We start from the raw sequence: 10,510 nt of genomic DNA on the forward strand, positions 1-10,510 counted from the left end.
TGGATGACCTTGGGCAAGCCATAGTTCTGCCAGAGCTGTTCTCTCAAGGACAGTTCTGGCAAGAGCTCTCTTAGCTCCACCTACCTCACAGGGTATTTGTTGTGGGGAGGGGAAGGGAAAGGACTTCGTAAGCCGCTTTAGGACTGAGTGAAGGGCGGGGTATAAATCCAATCCCTTCTCGTCTCTTCTTCTTCTTTTACATCACCTACTGATTTCCTTAACTGGAGATGCTGGGGACTGAACCTGGGACCTTCCGCATCCCAAGCAGATGCTCTACCACTGAGCCACAGTTTAGACGTCTGCCGTCTTTTGTACCGAATTGCATGCCACTAACTTGTTTGAAACAAGAAAACATGTATACGTTCTATTCATTACTCATCCATAGAAACCCTGGGAAGCACTGAAGAAAATGTGTCGCCGAAAAGGTTAAGGAAAAGCAGCTTAAGCGGTGACAGAACAGAAAGGCAATGAATATGAGAAATCAAAGGCCAAGACTGAATTTATAGCAACTCGGGTGGTAGAAACCTCGACTTTTCGAGCTTCTGAAAAGCTGAGAAGAAACGGAGGACTATACAAAGTTGAACATTTGTGACCCATCTGGATGACGGACCACTACCAAGAAGAACTTTCCACAGGGAGTGGCGGGTGTTGTATGTTCCATTGCGTTTAATATAAAAATCAAAGCTCCTTGACAAATTAGTTATACTGTTTCAACTTCTAATTTTTCCCACACACAAGGGGCAGTCTGACAGAATCTATACAAAATGGGAAACAAGCCTAGGAATATATACTTTCCCTATCTCTGTTGTAACGTCAGGATAATTGGTACACAATTCCGTAGCCCTTCATTCACGACTCAACAAATCCCAGTTGACAGGGCACCTAGAAGTTACATTTTGGCACCTGGTGTTTTCAGTAGTCATTTATTGCCGGTGCCTCTTGGTGATTCTCGGCAGAAGTACAAAGTTTATTTAGGTGAGGGACAGAGGCTAGCTTTTTGTTGTGATGACAACCCGGGTTACCCCCATATTTATTAATACACGACAATACTTTTGGTACAGCTTCAAAAGAAATGACAAGAAACTGAAGAATTTAGGATCAGGCTTGGTGGCAGCAATAAGAATGGTCAGTAAAATATTCTGAAAATGCTGAAATATGCCCTGAATGCTGAAAAATAAGTCCAGCTCCTAAATTTTCGGGAGGGTTCCTAAAGCTGAAGAAAATCTGTCAAGGCCTGCCTTAATTCACAAGTTAAGAGCAAGCGCCACACGAGCCAAGAGACTCACTACAGAGGGTAGGCCAAAAGGAAGCTCTCTACCCACATAAACAATCTGTGATCAAGTTGATAATTCAAGATAACAAGGCTGAACACAACTTCAGTATCTCCCAACCACGTAAATAGCCTTTGGGAAAACAAGAGGTTGTTTTTAACTTGGAACATTAAAATAACTGTATTTGCTTTTAAAATTAAATAAGGCGTTTACCTCACAATGCTGAACAGTAGTTCTGAACAGCTGCTGAGGGCATGAATGGAGGAATGGTTAAATAATCTCTTTGTCCGCCCACATGTCCTCAAAGGGATATTCAGCCAATGGTCATCAAGGTCAAGGTGAATAATTATAATTACCGTATGGCATTATGTGTGGTATAGCCAGGAGATCCTAAGATTGTCCGGCAGCATTAAGTTCTAAGTCTTTTAGCGAGCTAAACTTATTTTGGGGGGCTGAGAGAGCTCTGAGAGAACTGTGACTGACCCAAGGTCACCCAGCTGGCTTCACATGGAGAAGTGCATAATCGAACCTGGTTCTCCAGATTAGAGTCCACTGCTCTTAAACATTACGCCACACTGGCTGCTCTATCAAACAGACAAAGGACAGCAATGTTTTGGCACAGAAAATGCCCATTCCGATTCCGTTTGCTGCACACAGACTATACATTTTCCTTTAAGGCAGCGTTGTTTCAGGGAATTGCGACTTTTCCAGCCCTTAAGATGCAGGATTTTGTATAGAACTGCAGTGCATTTAAAAGGCAGAAAACCTGACTCTGTTCGTTGCCTACTTGAACGAGGATTTGGAGACTTTTGTGGTCCAGGCCACTTAGTAGCACAGTGGCTAATTACGAGACCGCATTACTCAACAATTTGGCAACAAGGTGTAGATTAAAGAATGCATCAGCTCTTGGTTCGCCAAAAGGCAACAGGCCCTGAGTCCACTTCCTTCATTAAACGACCTTTGTTAACACAGCATATTAAAATATTACTAACATTATCAAAGCATAGGGAATGAATTTGTCAAAACGCACTTAGCTTTTGTTTTTGTTGGTGTTTTTTTTTAACTTTAATATGTTTTCTCGATTTGAGATTTGAGGACTTCGTGACTGATACCCACACTAAGGTCTCAGGCATGCTGGGAAATATCGGGAGGGATGGAGATGCCCCGACCTGGATGGCCCAGGGTAGCCTGATCTTGTTAGCTCTTGTGTTGGTGTCTTTTTTTTAAACTTTAATATGTTCTCTCGATATGAGATTGTTCCAGGACTGCGTGACTGATGCCCACACTAAGGTCTCAGGCATGCTGGGAAATATCGGGAGGGATGGAGATGCCCAGACCTGGACGGCCCAGGGTAGCCTGATCTTGTTAGCTCTTGGAAGCTAAGCAGGGTAAGCCCTGGTAGGTACTTGGATGGGAGACCATCAAGGACGTCCAGGGTTGCTACACAGAGACAGGCAATGGCAAAACCACCTCTGAATGTCTCTTGCCTTGAAAACCCTACGGGGTTGCCATAAATTGGCGGTGACTTGACGGCACTTTCCACCACCGGGGATGGAAACAGAAAGAGGAATGCTTCTCAGAAAGATCTCCAGATGACATCTTCCATTAAAAAGGTAAAGGTAAAGGTTCCCTTGCTCGAAAGCCAGTCGAGTCCGACTCTAGGGTTGCGGTGCTCATCTCCGTTTCAAAGCCGAAGAGCCAGCGCTGTCCGAAGACGTTTCCGTGGTCGTGTGGCCGGCATGACTAAACACCAAGGCGCACGGAACGCTGTTACCGTCCCACCGAAGCGGTACCTATTTATCTACTTGCAATTTCTTGCTTTCGAACTGCTAGGTTGGCAGGAGCTGGAACTAGAGACGGGAGCTCACTCCGTCATGCGGCACACTCGGGTCTTGAACTGCTGAACTACTGACCTTCCACAGCCTGCAGTTCAGTGTCTTAACCACTTGAGCCACCGCAGCTCCATCATCTTCCATTACCTCCAAGTAATAAGCAAGAAAGGAGAGTCAGGATAGAAGAAGAGGGGGAGATTGGATGTATACCCCACCCTTCACTCCCGGAAGGAGTCCCAGAGCGACTTACAATCTCCTTCCCCTTCCCCTCCCCACAACAGACACCACGGCTGTGGTCGCACACACTAAATAATCCACTTTCAAACTGGATTTTTACTGTGTGAACTGGCAATATCCAGTTGGAAAGTGGACTGAAAGCGGATTATTTAGTGCGTGTGACCGCAGCCCATGTGAGGTAGGTGGGGCTGAGAGAGCTCTCTCGAGAACTGCCCTTGAGGGAACAGCTCTGAAGGAACTTGTAACTGACCCAAAGTCACACCAGCAGCTACATGTGAAGGAGTGGGGAATCAAACCCGGTTCTCCCAGATCAGACTCCACGCTCTTAAACACTACACCAAACTGGCTCTCCGGGTGGTTAGTACTTGGAGGGGAGACTACCAAGTCGTCCAGGGCTGCTATGTAGGCAGGCAGTGAAAAAAACGTCTCTATTCTTGCAACCTGTTCATCTCTTGCCTTGAAAACCCTACGGGGTTGCCATAAATTGGCTGCGACTTGACAGGACTTGCCACCACCAGGGAGGGAAACAGAAGGAAGAATGCCTGTCAGAAAGGTCTCCGGGTGACACCTCACATTACCACCGAGTGATAAGTGGGAAGGGGGCACAGGGAGCATCATACGCCTATGATGTCACTTGGGAATTCAATGGTGTCTCAACTTGGAACTGGGCTTGGGGAGAATTAAAAAAAATGTTATATTAATTTTTTAAAGAACACCTTACTTTGCCAAGACTAATTCAGATGGAGAGGGCAGACCTCACTGATTTTTTCTCTCTTGTTTTTAGTGTCTTCACTTTTCAAGCCCCTCTAAAGCATCGTTGGCATAGATTTGTTAACTTGGCATGGACGGCTTCAAAAGGGAATTAGATAGGCATATGGAGCAGAGGTCCATCGGTGGCTATTAGCCACAAGGTATAGATAGGGACTCTGGGGCAAGTGATGCTCTGTCTTCTTGGTGCTTGGGGTGGGGGGCAACAGTGGGAGGGGCTTCTAATGTCCTGGCCCCACTGGTGGACCTCCTGAGGGCACTGGTATTTCTGGCCACTGTGGGATACAGAGTGTTGGACTGGAGGGGCCTTTGGCCTGATCCAACATTGGCATCTCTTATGTTCTTATGGCACTATTCAGAAACAGACAATATATTAGAATATATATTTCACATAAAGGATAGCGATTTCTAAGGCAGTTCAGAATGAAAAGCAAACATTCTACAGATACTGTACAATAATACAAGCCTTGGTTAAGAGAAGTAATATCTAGAATTCAGTCTGAAAATCTGGGACAGGTCACAGAAGTCATCTCCAAGACAGCAGATGTAACAGGTGCTGCTCAACTAATCTGCAGTGTCTGCACATTTAGCACTACCCCTTATCATTTAGAAAAGGCACCAAAATGCCTGCATAATCTCCTTATGTGAGCAACATATGGCGTGCAAACCATAATGCATTTCGAAATATCTGCAAGCTTTCGTTCTCTTGGAATTATGTTTCTAGGCCTTACAGCTCAAAACAACACAGCGGTGGCACTGGAAGTCATACCCCACCTTCAACATGTTTTTAATTGTCTGTTTCTAATCCTCCATAATTGTGTTTTGAAAGATCCACGCTGTTTTGTTTTGAACGCTAGTGGGAAATGAGAACCCTCCACAACTGAGGCACCGCTATAAATAGTACAACAATCAAAATGAAAACTTGACAACCTTCTTCTCCAGAAGGTGAATGCTGTGGAATAAAACGCAAACCCAGGCCAGGGACAACACGGACTTTGCTCTCTGGAGCCTTCCACGGTTTTCACTACCACATTCTATGCTGCCCAGAGACTTTCTATGATTGGTAGAATGTAATTTTAATGTATTAATTCAACCCCAAACCAGCTCATGAATTCAAACCTAACGTAAATGACAACAGGAGTTAAACACCAAGCGCCCAACCAGGTTTTAAACATCAGAGACCTAATTAATCTCTCGCTTTACATTCCAGTCCAGTGGCGCCTTTAAGACCAACAGATCTCTGCTAACATCATTGGTACTGGATGCCAGAGGACACGGCAATGTCCCCCTCACTCTTTTGCAGTTCACGGACTGCATTTGCTGCCTCTAGGAATGCACATGTGTTGACTTATTCGCCCCCTCTCGTTTTATAATCCAAGTTGTGATACTTCGTCTTGAGAAAAGAACTACAGTTCCCATAGAAACATGTGGAAGTGTTTCGGGCCCTGCCGTTCTCCAACTCCTCCATCTTTCAGATCACGGATTCAAGTACATGGGAGATTTCACAAACAAACGTGACTCACCGAAAGCATTTCAAACGAAACACATGCATATACAATCCAATCCCAGAGTTCAACTTACAAGAGGGTTTCAGAGGAGACAAAAATATTACCGCAGCTCATACCTGAGAAGCATCAAACGCCCACGCATCAATATTTAACAATGAACTGAGAAATATAATAATACACCCCTTGATTTATTTTTTTAGACCCAGAAACGTTAACTATTTCCTGTCCCAAGGATGGCTGAGTGTCTGAGCACAGCTTTATTAAGCTGTAAGCTTTTTACGTACCACCCAGCTGCTTAAGAGAACAGATGCGAAAGTTTAAATAACACACATCCAAAAATGCACCAAGTATTTTCATCGTCCTCCGGGACAGCCGTCTAAAGGGATCGCAGAAGAACCCTGCACTAGCCGTTGATTAAAATCTTCTCCCATAACAAGTAATCCGTAAATTTTCTGCCTGAAGAATAGATTTCACACCGTATTTGGGTGGATATGAGAGTCCGAAAGGGGCTGTTGTAGCATAATCATCTCATAACATGCCCAGTACAGCATTGCCTCTCTCTTTTTTGTCCTCCATGCGCAAGGCATGTCACCAAATTTTTCAGTTACCATTTTGGGATCAAGGGGGGGGAAGTAAAAGGGCTCGAGGCAGAGAAGGACAATGTGTTGGGCTTTCTGGGTTTAACACGTGCACGCCACATATATTAGGGGCCGACAGGTGCCTAAATAGCAACTTTCAAACTGTACAAACAGGAGTCTGGGGGTCCCGTTAAAGGGTATCAGTGTTTTCCTCCAGCTTAAGTTCTTCTGCAAATGCAACACAGCGCAACTCAGACACACTTTTTAAATGCAGTAAGTGCCTTTGAACAGTCCTGTTTAATTTTTACTACTGCAGAGTTAACACAGCTACCCCTCTGGAATGCTTTCCGGATTGTACCTGCCCCCTCTGACTCCAGTTGCGTTACAATCCATACAGAGCATACATTTTTCTTTGCATGTGGGTTGTGTAATTCCTAGGTTACACAGCTGAACATACAGTATTTTTCCGTCTGTGGCAACCCTCACAGTTTTCAAGGCACCATTCAGAGACGGTTTGTTATTGCCTGCCTCTGTATGGCAACCCTGGGCTTCCTTGGTGGTCTCCCTTCCACATACTGACGGGGGTCGACCCTGCTTAGCTTCCAAGATCAGATGAGGACGGGCTGACCCGTCCACATCAGGGCAGAACCCAGAATCTACCGAGGTGCTGCTCTGATATTTTGAAAGCGAAGGCCCGCCGGCTCTTTCTTACAAACAGCTGTACTCACGTCCACGCCTGAGGTACACACGTACCCTGTGACACGTGTCCTCACTCTCGGCAAGCTCTAGCTTCGGATCTCTCGCGGGGAACAGACGGAGGGTTTGGAGTAGCCGGCTCGGAAGACCGCCCCCCCCTCCTCCCTACTCTCAGATCTCCTTCCCGCCGCCCACCACCCAACCCCCAAGCGAGGCTCCACGAGAGTTATTTCCGCCCCGGGTGCCCTTCTCCACGACACCCCAGCCCGGGCGGCCCGAGCGCCCTCTGCAAACCCGGGCACTACGCTGCACGACACGTCCGGAGTCCCGCTCCCCGGGGAAAGAAGGCCGGCCTCCCAGCCACCCGCCCGATCTCAACGGCAGCGGAGCTCTCCCAGCGTGGGCCCCCAAACCCGGCCGCCCCCCGCGTCCCACAGGCGGCCGGCCAGGCCCCAGGGGCGCCGCGGAGGGCTGCCCAGCCCGGGTGCCTCCCGGCCGCAAGCCCCGTCTCAGCCAGCTCCTCTTTTCTCCTCTCCAGCCGCGCAGCCTCCGCGGCCGGGTGGGAAAGGGGGGACCCCCGCCAGCGTCCCCAGCTGCTGCGCCTACCTGTTGCGCGCCGCTGCCCGTCAGCCTCTCCTCCTCCTCCCGCGGCGAGTGAGTAGGCAGGCAAGGCAGGCCGGGCTCCCCCGCTTCCTTCCTCCCTCCCCTCCTCCCTCCCCGGGCTGGTTCTCTCGCTCGCTCCTCCTTCTGCCGCTGCTCCTGCGGCACGTCGGTCAGAGCCGGAACATGGCGGAGGCGGCTCCTTTGGCAGGGAAGGGACAGGAACTGCCGCGGCGGCGGCGGCGGCACGCAGCATCGCGACCCGGAGCGCAGCCAAGGCCCCGCGCTCTCGGGGGAGCAGCAGCAGCACCTCCTCCGCGCTCCGGCGGGGAATTGCGCCTTCTTCCCGAGGAGCCCGTCCCGCGGCGGAACCGGAGCCCCGACCAGCGTTCCTTCGCAAGGGAGGCCGCTCCGGCGCCACGGACGCGCACCCCCCGCTTGCCTCCCCATCGGGGACGAGGAGGGTGGGTTTTTTACCCGCTCAGGCCGGGCGAAATCGGACTTGCAAGCAGTGCTGGATTTAGACTTGTTGAGGCCCTAAGCTATACCAAACCCAGAGGCCCCCTTCTGTTTTAAATTACATCAGCTGGTCTCAGAAAAATTTAAAATATATACGCATTTTTAATATTTGAAATCATTTTTTATATTGTGTTTTTATTTGAGGCCCCAGCAGATTGCGAGGCCCTTAAACTGTAGCTTATTTAGTTTATGCGTAAATCCGGCACTGCTTGCAAGCGACCGCGGGGATTCGCGGAGTTGCTGCGCGGCCGTCGGAATGCATCCGGGACTCGGGGTGGCTGGTAAGGAGATCTATCTGGAAGGAGGGCAGGGGGAAATGCTTTGGCACACCGCCGCGGACCAAGGCTCAATGGGGGCCTTTAGCTTACCGGGGAATACGGTTGCCAACCCCGCTTTGGGACATCCAGGGAGATTTGGAGCTTGTGGAGGGACCTCTGCGGAGTATAGGGTTGCCACGTGTCCTCTCCGGCTACTGGCGCGGGTGGGGGGGGGGTTGTTGCCAGATCCAGGTTGGGAAACTCCTGGAGATTTGGGGGTGGCGACGGCCCATAGCCAGGGTTTTTTAAGACAGGGGCATTTAAATTTCTTAGGGGGCCCTGGCTAATCAGATTAATCCGGGGGAGAAGGCTGTGATGGCCTGGGCTGGATGGGAAGTCAGGGGGCCTTGCCAACAAGTCAGGGGGGCCTAGCCCCGAGATACCCCACTGTAGCTATGGGCCTGGGGTGGAGCCTCAGGGGGACAGGGACCTCAGCTCAGTGGGGTACAATGCCATAGAGTCCACCCTCCGAAGCATCCGGTTTCCCCAGGAGAACTGATCTCTGTCGTCGGGAGATGAGCTGTAATCGTAGGGAATCCCCAGGTGCCCACCTGGGGGCTGGCATCCCTAGAGGGTTAACCTCAATAGTGCTTTTTGAAATATGCCTGTTTTACTAATTTTGTATCTTTCTGCCATGCAGTCTTGCTGGGGGACCTTGGGTCAGTGGCGTCCTCTCGGCCTAACCTACCTCACAGGGCTGTTGTGAGGGTAAAATGGAGGAGAGGGGAATGACGTAAGCTGCTTTGGGGCCCCATTGGGGGGGAAAGGCAGGGTATCTTCCTAGCCGTTCGGTCTTAGAAGGTTGTGAGTCGAATTTCCATTGTTTCCCAAAGATAAGTCTGGTGGCTGTTATCAAGGATAGTTGTTTCGGAAGGTACCAGCCTTGTGGATCTGCAGTAGAGCAGTTAACTTTCAGTCCAGTATAGTACAGTCTCATCCTTCCTTGAGGGGCACGGAATTCGTGGGATGATATTGGACTTCCCAAAGTAACAATGGGGTGAAGCCTTTTCAATCACTCTGTGCTCAGAGGCCATCTCAACAACACACCTTTTCATCATGGTAGTTCCAGCCCTAAAATGTTACTCAAATAGATATAAGGGAAATAATGGGAAATAGAGTTTATAATTGCATTTGCACTGGAGTAATTCTGAGAGGCAGAAATATTTATTTTAGGTGTGCCAACTTCTATCAGACTTAATTCATCAATATAATATACAAATGAAGTAGAAGCAGAAAGAGTTGGCAACCTGGAGTAGATTATTTTTTAAAATACTTTCTTTATTGAATTTTAAAGACATAACACAGATAAACAAACAAACAAATACCCAACCAAAAATTACATTTTCAACATTATTGCAACAGTCAAACTTAACTTTAAAATATTTCTTCATATCTTATGTATTTTGTACTGTAACCCAACGCATATTTCTCACAATTTATCAATCTACTTGAGTAGATTATTATTCAAGAATGTTAATTTTATTTCCTTGTAAAAAAGCTTGTAATTAATTTGTAAGATTTTGAAATTAATAAAAATTAAAATGATAGTTCTAGCCCTGACCTGGATAGCCCAGGCAAGCCCGACCTCGTCAGATCTCGGGAGCTAAGGCGGGCTGACCCTGGCAAATACTTGGCTGGGAGACCTCCAAAGAATACCAGGGCTGGGAGGCAGAGGCAGGCTATCAAGCCACTTCTCTGAACTTCCTCCGTGCCCCTGTAGGAGTCGCCACAAAAAGATAGTTCCAGAAGGGTAGCCCTGGTAATCTGCACCAACAAAACAGGAGTTTTGTGTGCATATGATAGAATGAGTCCCAAGTTATGAAATCTCAGAATGAATTTTGTTCGTCTTTGAAGGGGTGCCACTAGACTCCTGTTTTATTTTTGCTTATTTTCATCAGTTGCGTTTTAGAGAAGGGCATGGTGGTAAGTGGTGGTGGAAAGTGCTGGGTGTTGTGACTCTGCATGCGAGAGGATCTGGGAGGGACAGGGTTAAGAGAATTCACTCACTCGGGTACACCTGGCAGTTGAGCGGCCCCTACCCTCTCTTAGATGCTGAGCCTCTTTGGTCCTTGGTCGCCTTCTGTTTCATCTTATATAGGACTTCTCTTCTTCTCTCTCTTACCTGGGCTTGGAGCTGCAGCAAGTTAACCTTTTGAAGTTCATCTGTTCATAAGTTAAATGCAC

General features: G+C 48.2%; 1 protein-coding gene across 1 annotated transcript in view; it reads right to left on the minus strand.

Moving 5' to 3' along the window:
* LOC107112936 (intersectin-2-like) overlaps positions 1 to 7,573 on the minus strand; it is a gene marked incomplete at its 3' end in the record, with an annotated part of 55,297 nt that extends 47,724 nt beyond the window's left edge. Inside the window, exon 1 of the mRNA XM_015414147.1 lies at positions 7,497 to 7,573. The remainder of the gene's footprint in view (positions 1 to 7,496) is intronic.
* Positions 7,574 to 10,510: the final 2,937 nt, after the last annotated feature.

The sequence above is a fragment of the Gekko japonicus genome, unplaced genomic scaffold, assembly GCF_001447785.1.
Source record: "Gekko japonicus isolate JY-2015 unplaced genomic scaffold, Gekko_japonicus_V1.1 scaffold5071, whole genome shotgun sequence".
Taxonomy (NCBI): Eukaryota; Metazoa; Chordata; class Lepidosauria; order Squamata; family Gekkonidae; genus Gekko; species Gekko japonicus.